The following is a 22,176-nucleotide window of genomic DNA, read 5'->3' as shown; positions in this document are numbered from 1 at the left end:
AGCCCCATGTGGGGAGGCTTATTTCTCAAGAGTGCAGCTACTTGGTGTCTGTTTGGATTTGCCATTAGCACACTAATACTCCTAATTTAATTTTCCCTTTGTGTCTCTTTCTGAGTGACTAACTCTGAGCCATTGCTAAGAAAATGTGCTGGAGGTGAAAACCAGTAGCTTTTAAATAAAAATCGGGAGCTGGGGCTACTGGAGGGTCTTTGATGCTGGGAAATCCTGTCTGGCCCAGAGCAGTGTACACAGTTGGTGCTCAATATGTGTGAATGACCTCACTGGGAAGAATGCTCTGTCCAGTCATCCTGGGCCTTCTGCAGAGCTGGGTGTCTCTCTGGGAGTGGTGCCCAGCATTTCCGGAGCACCCACCATGTCCCAGACACTGGGCTCACCCCCCAGCTTATGTGGTTTGTAGCACCTGCCCCCACAGGGCCCCAGGACATGTCCGTGTTCCTCCTTCAGGAGTTGGGGCTGACAGGGCTCCTCAGGGGCAAGCCCCCAGAATGGCCTTGGGTGGCCTAGTGGTCAGCCTCGTTTACTCTCCCCCTCTGTCTTCAGCCCCTGGGGGCTCTTTGAGGCACAAGGACCAAAGCTTTCCTCAACAGGAGCTGTTAGCCTCTTCTGACTCCAGGGTTCTCATCCCACAGGACACCAGGGCCAGGGCAGTCTGGGCCATAGCCCCCAGCTGCAACATAAAGCCAGTTCCAGGACTGCTTTGAGCTCTCAGCACCTGCAGGGACCTCGGAGCAGAAATGAGATGTCCCCATTGGCAGGACCAGCAGCCCCAGCTTTCTTTTCATCTTTTTTTCTGTTTTAAAAAATCCATCGCAGAAAGTGGGGGCGAGGAGGGGCCCAGCTTCAGGGAGGGGACCCGCCAGGCAAGGGCCTGGATTATTCCACCTCGGGCCAGTCTTGCATGGCCAGGCAGGCCCCTGGGAGCATGCAGGTCACATTTCTCCTCTGTTTGTTCCCAGAGATGCTCCAGGTTTCTGAAGGGAAACAGGTTAGCAGCTTCCATCCTGGCCTCAGGCCTCTTGGAGTAAAACTCCCAGCTACCTCTCTCTGCAGGGACTCTTGGAATATATTCCTGTATAATTTGAAATAGCTCAGTAATTTTCCAGAAATACATTAATTGGGCCTACTGCTTGCCTTTTTATGTAAATACTGTCTCCCCATTATAATAATTATAATGATATTTGCCATGTAACAAAAAATTCCTGTATTCTGGGCACTCCAACTCTTGGAAGGAGGTGCTGTTATGTTCCTCATTTTCCAATAAATAAACGGAAGTTCAAATAAATACTTTATGCAAGGTCATCTTCTAGGTAATAGTGCAGATCTGCCAGTTTTTGAGTGAGAATCAGATACTGAAAGCCATTCTCAACCTCCATTCCCTTGCCTTTCACTTCTAAAGAGCATAGAAAGCTAAATTACTCATCTTTGTGGACTTTCTTGCAGCTACAAGTGGCCCAGTAACCATTCTGACCATCAAGATGCAAGCAAAAAATAAAAACAAACAATAATGACAAAAACAAAAACAGGAAAAGCAACATATCAAATATTCCCCTTTATTCTGTCTGATGTGTAGACATGGTAACTGGAGACACAGCAGCCAGTTTATGACCATAACATTAAACCACATGTTAAGGATGGCGGAGTAAGAAGTTGAAAGTAATCTGGATTTTGATGACATCAGTGGATTGCTTTCCCAGGATCCTTGCTTCCTGGGGCAAAACTTCTTACTTATTTAACATGCCATCTGTTGAGTGTACAGTTTCTTACAAGCAAGCAGAATCACCATTGATACCTCGTCTCCAAAGTCTCCAAAGTCCATGGTGCTACCCACTTTTGAGGTTGCCCTGGGAAACAGCATTAGAATGAACTATAATTTGTCCAAAAAAAGGATTCTGACCCACAAGATACCACTGGAGTGTCCAGAGAATTTTAAGGGTAGAAGCGGATGCTTCTTTCTTTCCTCCATGAGCCTACAATGGCATCACGGGGTCAAGGAATTTGTGTTTTCTGTGGAAGAACTCCTTCCCACGGGAGAGCTGGTCTCCTGCATGGACAGATCTTGGACTGGTCTCCGTTTATCCCGCCTGTGCTGTTTCTTCGTGTCCCTTTCTCACTTTGGGGAAGCTGAGGTGGCCCATGTTCTGGCACACCTGCACCCAGCAGGCATCAGGCAAGTCTAGCAAATTACTCGATGTGTTAGGTTGGGTTCCCATGACAGAACACCAGAGGCTGGGAGGTTTAAATAACACACATTTATTTCCCATGGAGACCGGAAGTCCAAGATCCAGGTGTTGGCAGGGTTGGTTTCTGGTGAGACCTTCTCCTCCTGGCTTCTCACCTCCCATAATCTTTCCTGTGTGCTTTTTTTTTCTTTTTTTAATTTTATATATTTTTGCATCATTTTTCATTTTTGCACAATGTATGCATTTTCATCTTGGTTATATTCCTCAAACAATTGCACCCCCCTTATTTTGACCCTAGTCCTTCCTCTCCCTGCCCCTCCCCACGCCCCGCCCTCCCCGTAGTGTGTCTCTGGTTTATAGTTGCTTGTTGATTTTGATTTTTACTTTGTATTAATTAATCTTTTTCCTGCTACATGCAAAAGAACGAATCTTGACTACTACCTCACACCATGCACAAAAACCAACTCAAAATGGATTAAAACTAGACATAAGACCAGAAACCATAAAATACGTAGAAGGAAATATAGGCGAAACACTACATGACATGCACATCAAAGACATCTTTACAGACACATCACCCAAAGCAGTGATAGTGAAGGCAAAGATAAACAGCTGGGACTACATCAAATTTCCTTTGTGCTTTTTTGGTGTGTGTGGGGGGTGGGCGGGCAGGGAGGAGAGGATATGGAAAGAGAGAGAGCAAGCACTGTACTGTCTCTTCCTCTTTTTATAAGGACATCTGTCCTGTTGGGTTAGGACCTCACTCTTATGTCTTCATTTAACCCAATGACCCCCTTATAGCTTCTGTCTCCTAATACAGTCATATTGGGGGGTTAAGACATCAGCATATGAATTAGGGGGGAAATAACACTCAGTGAAGAGAATCCTCACCAAGAAGCTTAGGGTCTGCTTCCTCTTTCCCCATCAGTGTAGCTCATCCAGAGGTGGCACCAGCTGGGTAGCTGTGCAGATCTCAACAAGTCACTACATTTCTCTGAGCCTCAGTTTCCTCATCTGTCAAATGGGGATAAAAATGACACCTATATTACAAGATTGCCATGAGGATTAAATGAATGAAGTGCTTAATATAATAGCTGGATCTCAGGGATCACTGAGTTTTTATCATCACAATCATTATCATCATTATCATAGCTGTGGGGAGCATTACTACTGTTCTGCATTCTCCTCTCTTCTCTTCCTGGACCCCTCCTCCCCTTCCCCTACACCCTTGATATCAAGCATGAGGTGTCATTTGCCTTAGCCAATGAAAAGAGAGCCGGAGGGCCTCTTCTGGTGGTGCAAGGGGTTAAGCACAGCACTGTGAAGCTATCCGCAGCCTCTGCAGCACGAGTTCAATCCCCAGCTAGGGAGCTACCCACATGGCACAGCAGACCTCTCTCCTGTCTCGCCCTCTGCTCCCCTCAGCAGTGTATTTCAATCAATCCACCTGTTCTGCTCCCCACTCTGTCTCTGATGAATCCTCTCACCCCTGCACCTCTGGCCTGTACCCCAGTTCTTGTAGGCATAAGTAAATCTTTAAAAAAAAAAAAAAGAGAGAGCCAGAGGGTCATGTGACCTTCCATGTGGCAGCACTTAAAAGCTAGAATGTAAATTTCTCAGGTCCCTCTTCCCTGGGAAGAGCATGATGATGGGGAGGTGCCTCAAGATGAAGCAGCTTGCACTGTTGGGGCAACACGTAGAGGGTGACTGTCTGGATAGTCACTGAGCCCCACAGGAGAATTGATGTGAACAAGCCATTAACATCAACTGGGTTATAACCACGAGGCCTGGGAGTTATTTTTTCACTGCCACAGAGCCTGGCTTAACCTAATACACTCCTCCACGTAAACTATTCAATAAACTGTAATAAGATCTGCCATCCTGGCTGACGTGGTTGCTGCAATTGCAAATGAAACTTTGCTCTAAGCCTTTTGATCCTAATATAGAAAAAATGACCCTCATTTCCTGCGAGGGAGAATAGAGGGCGTCCTGGAAGGAGGACGTCAGTTCTGATACTTTCTCGGGGGGAGGAGGAAAGGGGGGTCCTTCCAGACACACAGGAGGCGATGACTGTGGTGATGGGGCCAAGGAGTTGAAGCACAGGTGCAAAGAGGTCATCCTGGCCTGCGAGGACACTGTCCAGGGAAGGCCTCTGGGCATCCACACCCAGTAGGCAGCTCCAAAGCCTGCTGAGGTCCAGTTCAAAGCAGGACTGCAGAACCTGAGGCAGCTGCTGTCCTGGTTGCAGCATCATCACTGTACGGCATCAGCCCCCCCCCCCCCATGACGCCACTAGCAGATATTACAGGCAGGGTGACCAAAAGGTTCTGCAATCAGGGCCCACAAACAGGGTGATGTCTCCAACTAGCCAGATGGGATGCTGCTGCCACATTCTTCCCATTGGATCCCAGATGAGCACAAAAACAGAGCATCATAAATAATATCTGTCAGAAAGTAAGAAGCCCTAGCTTAGACCTCACAGCACTAGGTTGCGCATGGCAAGGCCTCCATTTCACAGGGAAGGATACTGAGGCACAGAGCTGCCACATCCCAACCAAAGTCACTTGGCCATTTCAGTGGTTGGAACAGGTTTGCAAACCCAGGATTGACCATTGGAGACCCAAGCCCACTTTTCTGCCAGCAGACAATGAATGGGGTCTAGGGAGCATCACTCAGCATCCGTGTGGTTTTGCGTTGGGATGGAAATCCCTTCCTGGTGATGCTGGGGCTTGGCAGCAGGCTCAGGGAAGTGACAGTGGCGCAAAAGGGATGCGGGCAGGGTCTGGGACAATGGCATCCACATGAGCCCAGACCCCAGTGGTGCCAGGGCTCTAAGCCAGCTTGGTCATGGAAGCAGAGAGACGCCCAGAGTACAGGATTGAGCAGACCCAGTCCAGGCTCCTGAGGCTGCCCCCTGCAGGGCACAAGTTGACTCTGGTGTGCAGTTCCACCCCTGCTCCCCCAGCCTGACATTCCTGCCACAGCCCGCCAGCTGAGGGCGGGGATGTATCTCCTAGAATCTGTGTATTAAAATATTGTCGGCATATGGTGGGGAAGTGAATGCCCTTTTTCCTTTTTTGGGTGTTTTAACGACTTAATGTGCAACAAAAGGAGAATTTTCCTCCTGGGAAGTCCCAACAGATGTTGCTGTTTCTGTCCAGGTTGTGTCTCCTCTTCCAACTGCCTGCCCCAAACAGTGTGGATTGAGGCATGGGCTCTGCCATATCCAAACACAGATGTGGCCCAGCCGTGTGTGTGTGTGTGTGTGTGTGTGTGTGTGTGCGCGCGCGCGTCGGGGTCAGAGGGGGGCACTTGATGCAATTTGGGCTCTTGGGAATGGGGGGATTCAAGTTCCCATCAGATATTGCTTATTTTCTCCCGATCAAAATGACAATATAATCGGCAGGGATGCCAGCTCCTAAAAGCCCCCTTGGGGACTCTAGATGGTGGAAGCCCCAGACAGCCTTGACTCCTGCCCTGTCCCACCTGCTTCTCATCCAAGCCTCATCTCTGTTCAGATGTGGGTGTTTGTAGTAATGTCCCCCGAGCCCTCCCATGTTGCATTAGCAAGTATTTTGCTGCAGAGATTCTCATTATAGATCCACTAACAGTGAGGGCTCTGAAATGAGCTGATTTAGTTTTCAAGTTCTGTTCGGAGTGACCTCAGAGAACCACGTGTTTCTGATGATTTGATGGGCCTTGCTGACCCTGCAAAGGCCCTGTCCCAGGGCTCGTCCATTGCTGGAGACAGCAGTGTCTTTCACAGGCAAGCTGTCCGATCCAGAACCTGTAGCCTCACCTCCTCTAGTAGGGATCTGATGCCCTGGGCCACTGTCCCCTTCCAGTAATCACCATGCTGCTCCAGATCAGACAACCAGCAACAGCCCTCAGGCCCCAGAGCCCTCTGAGACTACCCAAACTGATCCTAAACCTGCCTTTCTATGGAAACCTTAATACAGTCTCATTTCCACGTGTTCCTCCTTCTCCCTTCAGTCACCTAGCCCCCTGTGGGCCTGCCGCTTGGGAACAGTGAGCAGCAAGCTATCTGTTCAATGACAGTGATTTCCTGATCTGGACTTACCATATCTAAATAATAATACAACAATTCTTTAGCTATCTGGACCTTGGCGTCTTCATCATCTTTGAAATGGGGATAAAAGTATTTACCTCATAGGGTCATGATTAGGCCCCAATAAGTCAGTAACCAGTTACACAAATGCCCGTGATTTAACCACTGTGGGATGCTAGTCAGAAAAGCAGGATTCTGAGCCCAGTGGTTCATTCCTGATGCAACACTCCCTGACAGGGTGACCTTTGTGGCCAGGGAATATGGAGGTAAAACCCTCAGCTGCGTGCCCTGGTGGAGGCTGAGACGTCTGCGGGGAGTGCAATGGGGGACCTAGAGGGGCTCCTGGGAGCAGGTGCAGTGGCAGGAACAGAAGAGGCTTTGGGTGAATATGAAAGAACAGGTTTCAGGCTCAAAGTTATTGATGGACAACTTATTTTAATCTCAGATCACAAGGAGAATAGTTGCTCTCTCTTTCATCCCTGGGCCTGATTTTTTCCGCCTGGATTTCAGAAGGCCTGGCTCCCAAGGCGTGTGGTAATGCATCTCACTGCACTGGGGGTTATAAAGCTCTCACTTTCTCACAGGGTGAATCGGGATGCCTGTTCTTGAAGCAGTGGCCTGGGTCAGGTCCTGCCTGCAGCATGCCTGATGGGCTGCCAGGCCAAAGTGGCTCTCCAGGCACTTGCTTTCCTCATCTGTAAAATGGGTCTGGCAAGGCCGAGGTGGTTCATCCATATGAGGTGCTCAGCAAGGCATTGGCCTGTCCCAGGTCCTGTGAACACAGGTCCATGCTCCCCTGACCACCTGCTGTTCCTCACAAGATCCAAGCTCAGAGAACTGTGTGAGCCAGTGGGGGCTCAGCTCCAGCCCCATGTGCAAAACTGGAGGAATGGTGGTGTTCAGCTCAGAAAAAAAAAAACCAAGGCATTTATTGAGCATCTACTGCATGCTGAAGAGTGTTCTGGGTGCTGGGAATTCAGCAAGGAACCAGATGAGCCCAGTTTCTACACATGGACATGCCATTCTGATGGGTAGGGATGGGACGGGAGAGATAGGCAGTAAGAAACAGGGAAAATCTACAAAAGCATCAAACGAAGACAAGAGCTAGAGAGAAAAGAGAACCGGGCTGTGAGAGGAAGTCACCTGAAAGGGGAGCAGGGGACCATGAGATTAGGGAGGAGGGTGGCCCATGGCCTGAGGCCAGGTCCCTGGAGAAGCCAAGAGGAGTGTCTTCTATTCTAAGCTGTCCGGGAGCAGTAGGGGATCAAGCTCGCCTTCCCTGCCAGAGCCGCCAGCCAGAGGGGGCAGCCGGAAGGCCCCAGGAGAGCAGGAGAAGCCCCTTAGAGCTGTTTTAATTGAAAGATCACTTCTTCCCTGTGTTCTCTCTAGGCAGCGGGGCTTTGAATTAAACATGAGTGGTGATTTATTTATCAGGTCTTTGAAAAAGTCTCTCTCTGATTAGGCACACTTCTCCAGTTAACCCTTCCCGGCCTCTGGCCAAGGGCAGCCTAGAGCATCACCCGCCACTTCCCTCTGTAGGGAGCAGGTACTGGGGGCAGGAAGGGGGAGGGTGCAGAGTCCCTGGAGGGGGTAGGATGACTTCTCTGACCGTGAGGCCCTCCAGTCTCCACCCTGTCCCAGGCTTCCGGAGTCTGCCTGTGTTCTATCCCACCCTCCAGAGTAGACTGACTTATTGGTCAGACTTCTTTACCTCCTTATAGCAGAAATACCCACCCACACCCTTGTCGTGGCCTGGTGGCAGGCAGATTGGACTTCCCCACCTGCTGGCTCTGGGTTTGGCCAACAGATGCTAGTGGACATGCGACATATGGACACAGATGATTGTGTTGGGCCTACCTCCTTGTGCTCCTGCGCCAGCATGACAAGAACACACCGTAGTGACCCGAGGCCCCTCCAGCCTGGGCCACAGAATGAACCAGGTGATCTGTGGAGCAGAGCTGTCCAGCGACTGGCACACCCTTGAGCATGAGAATAAATAATTATAGTTTAGCCACTGGCTCCTAGGGTTGTTTGTAACCAGTGTCATCACAATCACAATTAGCAATAAATGGCTAATGCACCCCAGCTCCATGCCCAACAGATCAGAGAGCTGGAGGGGAGACACACTAGGTGTCACTGCCCCAAAACCTGTGGCCCGTTCCCTCTCTGCTTTGTTGTGATTCAAGGAGTCCCGCTGGGCAGCTCCAAACACCCCTGGGCCCCACTGACACCTTCCCTGTGTTTGCTTATCAGGTTTAGCCACAGAGGCTACTCCAGGGGCACTCCTCTTGGGTATCTCTGGGCACATCACCATTCCGGTTGGTTCCTCAGTCCCGCCCCTACCCCTATACACAGCCCCTTCATTCAAAGCCTCTTCCAAAGTCCCAAGTGAGCCCACCATGTTGCTGACAGCACCACTCACGGTGGCTACAGCGCAGAAGCAATTCAAGTGTCCATGGACACAGAACTGCAGAAATAAAAAGTGGTTTACACAATGAAGCAGTAGACTTAAAAAGGCAGAAATTCTGTAATATGCTACACTACAGATGAAGTGTGAGGATGTTATGCTAAGTCGAATAAGTCATTCACCAAAGGACAAATATCACAGGATCCACTTAGAGGAGCAGTCACATGACCTCGAGTTGGCAAAGTCATAGCGTGTGGGAGCAGAAAGGTGGGTGCCAGTTTCTGGGAGAAGGGAGAACGGGGACTTAGTGTTTAGTGGGGACAGAGTTTCTGTTTATAAGACAAAAACTTCCCGGAGATGTTGGTGATGATGGTTGCACCTCATGATGACTGCATTAAAGACTACTCAACTGTATAATTTAAAATGATTAAGCTGGTAAACTTCATGCTATGGGAAATTTACCACAATAATTAAAACTGTAAAAAAAATCCAGGTGAGGGAGCACCTGTTGCCGGTGAGGCCCATGAGTGACCTATGGGGCATGCTCTCCCCCATCCCCAGCCTCCACCTCCCACCACACCGGAGAAAGTTCTGTGTTTGCCTAGTGCTGACATCTACTGAAACTCATATCCCTCTCCAAAGAGGGGGTCAGGCCAGGGAACTTAGGGGTGGCAGAGTCAGCAGCCTGCAGCCAGGTAGGTGGCCGTTCCTCAAGACCTTGCTTCTGATCCCTCTGCCCGCTGGAGCATCAGCCCGGCACCCAGAAGGGTTGTTAGTATAGGGCAGTAGCTAGAAACTCTGGCAGAGGAGTGGATTCAGCCAATGGCATCTCTATATTTCTCTTTTGAAAGTTCAAGGGGCTCCAGGAGGAGTGTGAAAGCAAGTGAGTGATCCAGATGGAGGCTGCCTCTCCTGGTGCTGAGTGACGCGGCCCCAGAACTCTCCTGGCCCTACCAGACCCTCCTCCCCGCCCCCTGTTCTGCACAGCATTGATCAGGCAGGGCCAGCTGGCTGCAGGAGGCAGCAAGGCATGGCTGGGCAATCTGATTAACTTGCCTAATGAAGTCTGAATTCACTCTATTTTTCCCCCATGACAACTGTATTTTCTCCCTAAAATTGTTATTGATTCCTCATATGTGGAGATTTAGATGTAACAGGAAAAACTGTTCTGTACATGGTGGACAAGAAATCAAGTTGTGGGGCCGAGACAGCCAAAGTTGACCAGAGGGTGACTTGGCATTTGTATTTATCCACATGTCACTTGGCCTCTTCATGAGACTGTCATGGACCTGGCAAAATCCTAGGTGCAGGAAGCAAGTGGAAGGCTCAGTGGGGTTCCCAGCCTTAGCACAATGGCTGCTTGAATCTAGTAACACATTTTTATAGTATAACCGTAACCCATACAATATTGGAACCAAACTGGAAAAATACTTTGTTGCTTATCTGAAATTCATAATTTACAGGGCATCGTGTATTTTTATCTGTCAACCCTGAGTGTGGGGTGTTGTGTCCCCAGGTGCCAAAAGCTGGACTGGAGTCCACACACTCACCTCCCCACCAAGCTGGCCCAAGCAGGTGCTCATTTGCGGTGAGACCACCAGTGGCCTCTTCACTGTCCTTCATTCTTTCTTTCCACCCCGTTCTTTGATGCAGGGGGCAGGGCTCTTCTATTTGGCTGCAAATTGGGTCCCATTTCTGAGCCAGGAATTTGTTGAATGAGACTGCCCAGGTAGCCCTCCCTATGTGATGCTGTCAGCTAAGGAAGTGGGGCTCAGAGCAGAAAGAGAAGGCTGCTGAAAAGTGGTGGAACTGAATCCCCGGCCCCTGGGCAGTCCAATCTAAGCTCCCATGGAGAGCCGGGTAGGGGGAGAGGGGGCAAGGCAGGGTGGGTCAGGATGTGCCCTGAGGCTGGGCTGGCAGGGGAGGAAGAGGGACTTGGGGCCCCCATCTGTGTTAGTTCCTGGGGCTGCAAGAATAAAGCATCTCAAACTGGGTGGTTTTAAACAACAGAAATTTATTCTCAATGGTTGTAGAGGCAGAAGAAATCAAGGTAATACCAGGGCCACACTCCAAGGTGCCAGGAAAGAACCTTCCTCACCTCTGCCAGATCCTGGTGGCTCTGGCAGCCCTTGAGAGGGGAACTATTCAACCCAGAATACCATCTGGCCAGGTGCTGGCAGGCAGCATGGGCTCTCCCTCCTCCGGATGTGCTGGGACCCTGGTGTTCTAAGACTCCTCTCTGCTTCCCGCCCGCCACCAACCTCTTTCCTGATTGTTAACAGGGACTGCCCAGGACCCAAAGCTGCAGCTGCAGCTCAGTCTCTTAAGTCTGAGCCTCCTGCATTCCTTTCCCCAAATTGACACTCTCTCAATCTCTGGGCTCATACATACCTGCACACAACTCTGAGTGCCCCAGCACACCTCCACCTGGTGTCTACAAACCCCCAGCTCCAGTGCCAAACCAGGCCATGGTGCCTCCCCCGAAGCTACTCTCCCCTGGGCTCCGGCTCAGCGAATGTATCACCAGGCCCAGCTCTGGCCCTACCCTGAGTCATCCTCACGCCTCCTCCTCTTGCACCCACAGCCAATCTGCAGGGAAGCCCTGTGACTTCTACTTTCAGAATCAATCCAGAATCCAACCCCTTTTCACCACCTCCACTGCCACTTCCCTCCTGAGCGGCTAGAACAGGCTCTGTGTGCTCCTTGCCTGCTGGGCCCCACAACTTGTCTCCTCCCCCCCCCTCCCCGCACAGCCAGGGCTCCCCTGTGTCTCCTGAGGTCATGGTCGAGACCCTCCTGTGGCTACCCAGGGTGCTGGAATGAAATCCAAATCCTTACCAATGCCCCAGAGACCTCTCCCATCTCCCCTTCCACACTTCCCTCCTCCGGCCTACTGCGTCCTTCCTGCTCTGTGTTTGAAAATCTCACCTCGGGGTATGCGCATCTGCCAATATATGGGTGGTGTCATATCTAGATGCTTGGGGATGCGCACGCTCACACAAAGGGGGTGGGGAGGGAGAGGTGTGGCAGGATAGGCCAGAGCATGTTCCCTATGATCTGAGCAGACAGAGTAAAGAAGTCCTGGAGCCCTCGGTGGCTTTTCAGGCTCTCTATTGGGATTTTACTGGGTACACAGCAGGCAGGTGTGCTGGGGGTGGGGCGGGTGGGAGGCTGGCAGGCCTCCCACCCCCCAGCAAGTCTTCACTCTTTCTGGGTTCTCCGGCCTTCTCTCAAGTTCTCTCTGCTTCTGGGGCATCCCTGTGACGCCACCCTTATAAGCCTAGTCTCTCGGCCCAGGTGTACCCACTTACACAGGCCCACACCCCACTCCAGGTGCCCGACATCAGGCATGCATTCAGGACCACAGGGATCCCTCATCAATCCTAATGGTGGGAGGGCAGAAAAGCCTGACACTCTTTCACTTATCCTACAATCCACCCACCCCCTCAGGGTTTTCTGCCAGACAGTATATACAAATTATATACACGTTTCTCTTGGTGAATAGGAATACTGCAGCCATGGCCCACAGAAGCAAATGAAATACATCACAATATAATATAACGAAATACAACAGAACACAAATAAGTCCAGGCAGGGCACCAACCTAGTAGCAAAAGACAAGATTATTGGCACCAGCAGATGATCCACCAAATCTGCTGCTGAAGGCACTGCTCCTACGAGGGGGCAACCACTCAGGCATCTGCCATCACACGCCAGGAGCCGTCAGGCTTCCTGGCCTTCTCCAGCTGTGGTCTCAGCCACACACTGCCTCCACCTCCAGGATGCACTCACTCTTGGATTGGCGATTCTGTACTTTGGGGGTAATCACCAAATCCTCAGGGTTTCTGTCTGCGGTCACTCCAACACTCGGCTTTCATAGCCGCCAAATGCGACACGCAGACCCCTGCACTCAGGCCAACCCACTGCACAAGCACATGGGTCAGGGATCCGTGGATACAAGCTCCACATGCGGCCTCTCTTGGGTCCCCTCTTTGGCTGTGGGCTCCACCACCAGCCACGCTCCCCACCTGTCCCCCAAGGGCAGGTTCCTCAGCTTCTCACCCTCACTCAGCAATGAGCAGGGCATCACCCACAGGTGATTTTAAGAGATTCACTGGCCTTCAACATTCTTAAGCTGTTCAACAGCTGTTCAGGGCTTCCCAACCTCAGCACCAGCTTTTGCCTTTCTAAGTTGGCTTTTTGATATATCTCCTCTGCCTAGCTTCAGAGAACTTGGTGAGGGTTTCCTCCCTCAGCCAACTGTGGGCTCTAATACCAAGGCCCACCGGCCATGCCTTGATTTTTATCTTCTGGGATTTACAGACAATACCCTCCACCCCCAGGGTCCCCAAAAACATATCAACTTGCCAAGGTTCCTCCACCTTCTGGAGGGATTGTCAGTTGCCTCTCCCTGCATCAGCACTGGTGAGCTCCGAATCGTGGTCCTTTCTTCCCCGACGATTCTGCTGCCTCCGGGGTCGTGGGCTGGTCATCTCAGGCGTCTCCTTCTCCAGGCAAGGTCTCATCCTATAGCTCCCAGACCTTGTCCATCTCCTGTGCTGCCATGGCGCCTCTAGTGTTGTCACAGGCTCAGTCTGCTACTCCTCAGTCCCTCCTGAGGTCTTCAGAGGGCTCCCCACCCATCTGCTTCGAATCATCCTGCTGACATGCCAAATGTAGTGGCAGGAAGGGCCAGAGCAGGTTTTCTATGATTTGAGCAGATAGGTGGAGGGAGTCCTAGAGCCCTCAGTGGCTTTTCAGGCTTTCTATTGGGATTTTACTGGGTACACAGCAGGCAGGGGTGCCGGGGGGCCAGGAGGCTGGCAGGCCTCTCAGCCCCCAGCAAGTCTTCACTCCTTCTGTGTTCTCTGTCCTTCTCTCACGTTCTCTCTGCTTCTGCTGGCATCCCTGTAACGCCACCCTTATCAGCCTAGTCTCTCGGCCCAGGTGTACCCACTTACGCATGCCCACACCCCACTCCAGGTGCCCGCCATCAGGCATGCATTCAGGACCACAGGGATCGCTCATCAATTCTAATAGTGGGAGGGCAGAAAAGCCTGACACTCTTTCACTTACCCTACAGTTAGTTAGACAGTTGTTAGTAAGTTAGTTCTGTTTCTCTGGAGAATCCTGACTAGTCCATAGTACTTTCTGACATTCTATAGATCATACTATATTACAAACAGATAGATGATTCTATATATATATTAATATTTCCATTTGCTTTCTTTCTTGCTATAGCCTAACATCTAAGAAGTGCCTGGCATATAGCAGGTACTCCACAGTGCTGATGGCATCTTCATCCCCTCTTACCCGGGCTGCCAGCACACAGCTCCAGGTGCAGGGGGCCTACCAATAGGCTCTCTGTTCACGGCCTGAAGGCTGGAAAGCCAAGGTCAGGGTCCTGGCAGGGCAGCTTCACTCTGAGGCCTTCTCTCTTGACTTGCAGGTTCTGGGCTTGCATGGCAAAGCGATGAAGCACTGTGGTGCCTGTGCCTCTTCTTAGGAGGACGCCTGTGTTAACAGATTAGGGCCTCACACTGTTACCTCGTTCAGCCTTCATTACCTGCTAAAGCCATCCAAAGTCTCCAAATACAGTCACAGCAGGGGAAGGGCTTCAACCTCTGAATTTGGAGGCGCACTCGCCATCATAGTGGAGTGTTCTCTGACTCCGATGCTGATCTTCTAGGGGTTTGGACTCAGCTATGAGGCTGCTGCTGCCTGCCGTGTGATTTGAGGTCTCCCCTCCTCTTTGGTGAAACTCTCGAAGATGCGTCCCACCTGTATTCGTTTCCTGTGGCCGCTGGGCTGAATCACCACAAATCAAACAAATCGAATCAAATGAGAGATTTATTCCCTTGGTTCTGGAGGCCAGAGTCTGATGTCAAGGTGTGGGCGGGCACTGCCTCCAGAGCAAGGAGGGAGAGCCCGCTCTGCCCATTGTCCCAGCTGCTGCCGGGCCTTGGCCGGGCTCATTTGTAGCTTGGCAGTAACACCCACCTCTGCCTCCATCTTCTCCTGGCCTCCCGCATACACCTCACTGCTCCCTCTCCTTTTCCTTTTGAGGACACTACTCAGTGACAATAGGGTCCTCCCTACATCCAACATGGCCCTTTTCCCAAATAATGTAGCAAGACCTTATTTCCAAATAAGGTCACATTCATAGGTACCAGGTGTGAGGACTAGGACATCTCTTTTTTGAGGACATATCTTTTTTTCCTGCTCCTCCTCAGTAAGGAAGTGACCCCAGGACAGAGGGGAGTGAGAGAGAGGGAGAAGGCTTTGACCATGGGGCATAGCCTGAGCAAGGTCTCATATGTTGGGACTTTCTAGGACCTCCCCCGGACTATCTACAAAGCAGGTGCTTAATAATTGCATGGTTGACAATTGTACCTGCAGGAGAATAAACCTACAAGCCCCTTCATTCTTCCTGCTCAGTCAAGTTGCTTTCCCCACATTTACAATAGCCCACATCCACAGAATAGAATAGTCTAGAAACTCAGCAGGACTCAAAGAAAAGATGTTAAAATTTCCATGTGAATGCAGGAAACATGATTTCCGTTCCAGTGAAGCTGGGTTCTGCTTCATTTTTTCCTTTGCTTCCCAGTGAATTACAATCTGATATTTGGTACCCCCACCTTTGTGGGGTGATTTGAATCTAGTATGATCCAGACCACTGAGGATGAAAATGGGTGGGGGGAGGGAAGTCTCTTGTGGTTACAAAGCAGCATCACCTGGGTCTGAAGCTGAAAAAGCTGATGACTGATCCCTGATCTCCTTAGAGATTACAGTGGTCTCCAGGCCTTGCCTGCATCTCAAAATATGATATCTGTTCCTTTGAACATGGCAGGAGCACCACCCACCCACCTCCACCTGCAAAGTGTCAGCCTCTTGCCTCTCCTTCTTTCACTTTTTCTATAGACGCTTAGGTGGAAACTTTCCAGGTGCCTGTGCAGGATTGCATATAAAGGATACAGAATGAGCGAGTGAATGAGAGAGACCCAGTCCCAGTGTCTCCCGGAGTTTTTAGGCCTCAAGAGACAGAGAATGAGCAAGCGATCAACAAACACTTGAGTGAATGGGGGACAGCGCTGTGCTCTGGAGAAGGTACAGCAGGGCCAGGGTCAGGGATGGTGGGTCAGGGCATTTGATGACATGGGTGACCCAGGAAGTCCTTTGAGCAGATTCCTGGATGATGGTGTAACAGGGTGGTCCCAGGAAAGGGGGAGGTTCCCTGCCCCACCCAAGGGAGGGTGGAGCTGAGCAGGAAGAGGAGAAGCTGCAGAAGAGACTAAGGAAGGAAGCAGGATGGAGCCAGGAGACCTGCAGGAGGCGCATGGAGCCTAGAGACACGTGAAGAAACTGCGCTTGTCTTTTGGTCGTGGACTAGGTGACACAGATGTCGGTGAGACCCGTGGGGAGGTGACAATGGCAGCTTTTATCTTGATGTTGATTTTGCTCTTTTCCTTCTGGGCTTGTCCGGTTGTTTGTGACCCTTTTCTGTGGGTCCCCACTGGAAGATGCTTTAGACTTGTGGCAGGCCTTGGGGCCTTGCTCTGGGCCAATCCCATTTGGATGGACTTTTACCCACGAGGGGACGGGTAACTTTGGGTGCTTCATTTAGAAACTAGACTCTTTGCCTTTCCTGTATTGTTTCCTAGTTTTATTAAAGTTCCTTCCCATTAAAGTCTCATGTGTTTTGTGTTGATGCGGCGGATGGCAGAACCCATTTAGAATAGGCAGGTTTGCGGGGCTTGGGCTGCCCCTCTCCCTGTCCTATAACAATGGGAGGGGGAGGGGTGGTGCACGGAGAGAATCTCATTCCAGGCTCTGTGTCTTGCAAGCGTCGGGGGATGACTGAAACCATTCACGGGCCTTGAGGAGGGTGACCGGAGCGGCAGGAACACAGGCAGTGACTCGGCACTCTGGAACCACAGGGAAGGCGGCTGCTGCCTGAGGCGTGGCGCTCATTCTCACTGAGCTGGAGCTGAGCATGCCAATGACTCATGGGAGTGCGGACAAGTGGGACCAGGGTTGTTTGTAGTCACAGCAGCTTCAGAGAAAAAGTCCATGGCCAAGCGCGTCCAGGATGTCTTCACCACCCAGGGCTGTGGGATCTGGATGCACCGTGGGGCCCCTCCCCCACACCACCAGTCCCCTAGCCAGTGGAGGGGCTTGTAGCCTGGAGGATGGGGACACTGTCGCCTGCAGGACTGAGGTTTCAAGAACAGCTGTTTACTCTGGGTCTTGAATTTTAAAGAGGTTTAAAGTCCAACTTGGGCCCTCAGCTCCTGGGATGCCAGTAACCATGGCAGCAGCTCAATGAGCAATGGCAAATATTTGCCAAAGGAGACAGAAAACCAGGTGGAGAGGAAAGAGACCAGGGAGGTGGGCACCTACAGACGGCCAGGACCATACCCAGCTTCCCTGGGGGTGCTCAGATGCCTCTAGCAATGACTCTTCCACCCAGCCCCTGCCTAGGGGGACATACCCCACCTCATGTCCATTCCTTGCATCTCTGTGTAAAATAAGCCCTCAGGCCTACATGTCCAGCACCAGTCAGATCCTGGTCCTCTGTGCTAAGAAGTCCCTTTTTCTTGAGCCTTAGTTTCCTCATCTGTGAAATGGGAATAACCAGCCCACCTGCCTGCCTTTTCAGGGATGTCAAGTGGTTAAATTAAATTCCAGCCTCCTGGAATCTTGAAGGACTGTTGTAGAGAACTCCCTTGGCTCCAGGACAAAGGGATGTGAAAAGTTCCAGCCATGATCCAGATAGCCTGAAGAGGGGAAGGAGTTTGCTCAAGGTCATACAGCAAGTGCGGCTGGTCCAGGAGCCCGCCACCCTGCATTCATCTCAGGCCACAAGGCCATCCCTCACCAGCTGTCTCAGCTGAGTGGCTGTGGATGATGGCCGTGGTGCACTTCTAGGAGGACATGCTCAGGGCTCAGCCACTTTTGGGTCAGGCCCCCGGGTGCACCAGGCCTATGGACAGTACCTGCCGAGCATGTCTCAGTAGAGAGGCTGGGAAGCAGCGCCCTGTGGCCTGGGCTGCTCTGGAAGGCCCAGCACTCTTATAAAACCAGAGAAAGAGTCCTGAGCTCTCCCTGCTGGCGGCCCCATCACTGGGGTTCCAGGCCCATGCAATTACTTCAATTTGTAAATAGGCCAAAAATGCATTTATTTTTAAATACAACCTAAGGAGTAAAAATAGATTACATTCTATTATTAAAAGAATAAGGTGTGCCGAGCAGGCATACAGAATAAACTGCTGATGAGACCTGGGACTGAGTGGTGGCTCTTTTAGAAGTCTGGGCCTCAGTTTCCCCACATGTAAACAAGGCCCCCACCTTTGCTCAGCTGGGAGTGAATCTGAATGTTCCGAGGAGACCCTGTTCTGCCATCTCCTCACAGCCATCCCTACTCTGCCTCCTTTCTCTGCTGGAAGCACAAATATATTTATTTATTCTGTTTTTCTATTTCTTGCACTGGAAACTCCTGAAATAGAACAGGAGGTGGGACTGTGAGTTGAGGTCCCAGGGTAGAAGCTCTGCTCTGTGGGCCAGGTTCTGTTGCCCTGAGGTCACAACCTGGCCCTATACCCACAGGTCACAGAGACCAGCCCTGGGTCTGGGATAACGGGCCCTTCTGGAAGTATGGGGATTGCGGGACGCACTCTCGGCCATGCCACCTGGATTCCTCACCTCTGCTGTAGGCCCTGGCACTAATGGGAGGCTTGGGAACCCCTGCAGTGCTGCCCTGGGGATAATACTGGCCGTGTCCACAGCAACCTAGTGGCCCTAGACCTGGGGAATGGCTCCCCTCAGGGAAGGTGCTGGGCGTGACCTCATTTCCGGAGGCCTCCCTGACACATGGGGCCAGCTCAGAATAGACTAGCTCTGGGCTTCATAGAATATGTGCCCAAAGGAAGGACCTTGGAAAGCTTCTGTCAGGCAGGCCCATTACCAGCTGGTATGCTGGCAGCTCAGCGATTCCACTACCCTGGACAGACAGGTAGACAAAAGGGTCAGAAAGACAGACAGCACTGCTCCCCACACCATAAGACCAGAAGCTCCTGAGGATGATAGCTCCGGGAGGCCAGGCACCAATCTGTGTCTGAACTGGGGCAGGTGGCTGTCAGCAGACTTCCACCCCAGGGCTCTTGGCCTCAGACCAACCTTCTTGTTCAAACTAGTTGGGCCCAGCAGCCACCAACAGACTTCATGGGCCCCCAGCCTGCCTGCCTCTGACTCCCCTGACTGCAACCTTAGCTCAAACCTTGACCACAGGCCAACATATGGGGACAAAGACAGGCAGTTGGGCCCTGAGCCCAAATTTCAAACTCATCTATTTATTCAGCACATTATTTACTGAGCACTTGTCAAGTTCTAAGCACAGTGGAAGGGTAAGTAAACAAGATGAAGCAACTCTTGAAATTTATATTTTGATAAAGGGTAACCAACAAAATCAAGCAGATAAGCAAAGTGTGACAAGGCCTCCGAAGGCAACATCCTGTTCACTGCCTTTAGGTGTGGCAAGGTCTGGGCGGCAGCTGGTGGAAAAGCCTTGCAGGCAAAGAGCAGAAAATGCCAAGGGCCTGAGGCCAGAGAAACTTGCCTTTCCAGAAAACAAGGGCAGCAGGCCTGGTGGGCTGAAGGCTGGGCAGAGAGAATTTAACGAGGCTGCACAAGGTCCTGGACTTGATCCTAAGACCAAGGTGAAGAAGTCATTGAAGGTTCTGAAGCAGGGAATGACATGTCTGGATCTATCTTTAAAAGCACAGCTCTCAGGCCTCCCTGGTGGCACAAGAGGTTAAGACACAGCACTATGAAGCTATCAGCAGCCACTGCAGCATGAGTTCGATCCCTGGCCAGGGACCCACATGGTGCTGCAGACCTCTCCCATCTCGCCCGCTGCTCCCCTCAGCAGTGTATTTCAGTAGATCCACCTGTTCTGCACCCCACTATGTCTCTGGCGAATCTTCTCATGCCCCCATACCTCTGGCCTACACACCTACTCTTGTATGCATAAATCTTTTTTTTAAAAAAAGCATGGCTCTCTCCTAAGTGGGGGTGGAGTGGGATGGGGAGCAGTTGGGGGCCCTGTTGGGACGGTGCAATGCAAGTGCAGTGGCTCCTGCAGACGTACTCCTCGGGGACTGCTCAGTGTGGCTGGAGGGTGTTTCTTCCCTGTGATTTCTTTCTCCTCTCTCCCATCCCTACACCTATCATGGCCACAGTACCCCAGACGTGCTTGTGTCAAGACCCAGAAAACACAATCAGTCTGCACAGAAGTCCTTTCCAGTTCTTATTTTCAGAAGTTCAGTCCCAGATGAGGGAAGACTGCAGTGGTCTGAACAAATATTTCTTAAATGGAGTGGTCGGTGCACAGATACTCACTTATGATTATTTTTTAAGCTGTGCCTATGCATTACTCGTTGTCTGGTGTGTAACGATGTCTTGTACAATCTTTGAAGAAAATAGGTGTGGTTATTTCTTGTAAGACCTGAGTGTTGAGCTGAGATACAGATTCTTCATGATCTGCGCCACTCCCTTAACCAGGGAAAGCCACAGTTTGACCCCACTGTACCCCCAGGACATGCTCTCTGCTGTATGATGATGAGTGACAAGGAAATGTCAACCTACCCACGAGCTACAGTCTCTGTGTTTTATTTCTGCTTGAACAGGGTTTCAAGATGTGCTCATGAATATTTGCTCTGACAACTACAGAGAGCAGGACTGCTGTGTAGAGACAAGTAAAACCACCTGTAAATTTGCCTTGTGCTTACTTGAGAAAACAATGGGAAACAGCAGCCTGTCAAGGCCAAAGTCACAGAACAAATCAGGCACAGTCCTAGCCTTGAGGTAAGAATTTTCATCTCTGTCATGTTGAAATCCCTAGTAACAGCCCATAGAGTAGCTCTGTAAGCCACCCCCCCACCAACCCCAGGCAGTCAACTGGCTGTTCAATGAGCCTCCAAAGTCAAGGTCAGTCACAAGGTGGGTTCAGTTTGCAGCTGAGAGTGGAGCAAGAGCTCTTTGGAAAAGTCCCCCTGGGAAGATGCCCCTCCCCCAGCACGGGCCTGGCAAAGACTTTCTGAGACCAATTTGTTTAATGGATTTAATTGTCTCATAATAAACTGTGAGGGAGGAGCACGTTTCCTTCGAAACTTCTCGCAGTAAGAGACAGCATGCATATTGAATTAAATTGGCTGTGCATGAGGATGGCCCTGCTGGTGAGGAGCCCGCAGCCTCCTTAAGGACAAGCTCACCTGTGTCTCCTTCCATTTGCCCCAAGAGTGAGGTGGCTGGGTAGGCACACTGGGGGTAGATGGCTGGCACATGTTTTTAGCCCCAATCTTTATCTCCAACTCTGACCTATAGCAACATCCAATTGCCTGCTACACTGTGCCACTAAAATGTGTTCTGGACTTCTCAAATTTGTGTTCAAAATAGAATTCTTGATCCTCCCCCCGAACCCCTCAACCCTGTTTTCTTGCCCGCCCCCATCCTCCCATCTCCATAATAGCATCCGTCACCTTCTCAGGTTCAAAATCTCAACTTATTTTCTTTTTAAAATTAAGATATAATTTACTTGCCATAAAAGTCACCCCTGAAGTGTACAATTTGGTGTTTTTTAGCATATTCATGGACAACCATCATCACCGTCGATTTGAGAACATTATTTTTCTCCCTAGAAAGAACCTCCGTCCCGTTAGGAGTCAGCTCCCCTTTTTGCCAGGGCTCTTGGCCAGTCACCAGCTCAAACTGTGCCTTTGGCTTTGCTGATTTTCTCTGCACTATTTTATCTCTACTCTAATCTTTACTATTTCCTTTATTCTGCTAGCCTTGGGCTAGTTTGCTCATCTTTTATTGGTTCCTTAGGTTGTGAAGTCAAGCTGTTAATTTGAGATCTTTCTCCTTTTTATTTTTTTATTTTTTTAAAAGATTTATTTATTTATTCATTCATTTATTCATTTATTTAATTGTACAAACACTGGGTACAGTCAGAAGCGCGGGAGGGCGAGAGAATTCACCAGAGCCAGAGCGGGGAGCAGAGCAGGCAGAGTGACGAAGTACACTGCTGAGGGGAGCAGCGGGCGGCAGGAGAGGTCTGCGCGCCATGTGGGACCCTCCTCCGGTGGCCGGGGAGCAGCCGGGGATCGAACCGGCGCTGCAGAGGCTGCGGGCAGCTTCGCAACCCAGCGCTCAACCGCTGCGCCACCGGGGAGGCCCCTTTTTCTCCTTTTTAAAAATCAATATCTCTAGCCACACATTTCCCTATTAGCACTGCTTTCACTGCATTCTGATAGGTTTTGGTATGTTGTGTTTTCATTTTATTCATTGCTAAATATATTATGATTTATCTTGTGATTTTTTTCCTTGACCTGTTAAGAGTGTGTTTTTTATTTTCCATATATCTGTGAGGCAAATGTCACAGGTGTATTCACCTGTAAATGGGGAGTTGCTTTTTCAGGGGCTCTTAGTAGGGTTAAATGAGA

The sequence above is a fragment of the Talpa occidentalis genome, unplaced genomic scaffold, assembly GCF_014898055.3.
Source record: "Talpa occidentalis isolate TD23 unplaced genomic scaffold, MPIMG_talOcc4v2.1 talOcc4.12, whole genome shotgun sequence".
NCBI classification, from domain to species: Eukaryota; Metazoa; Chordata; class Mammalia; order Eulipotyphla; family Talpidae; genus Talpa; species Talpa occidentalis.
This window is presented reverse-complemented; position numbering follows the sequence as displayed.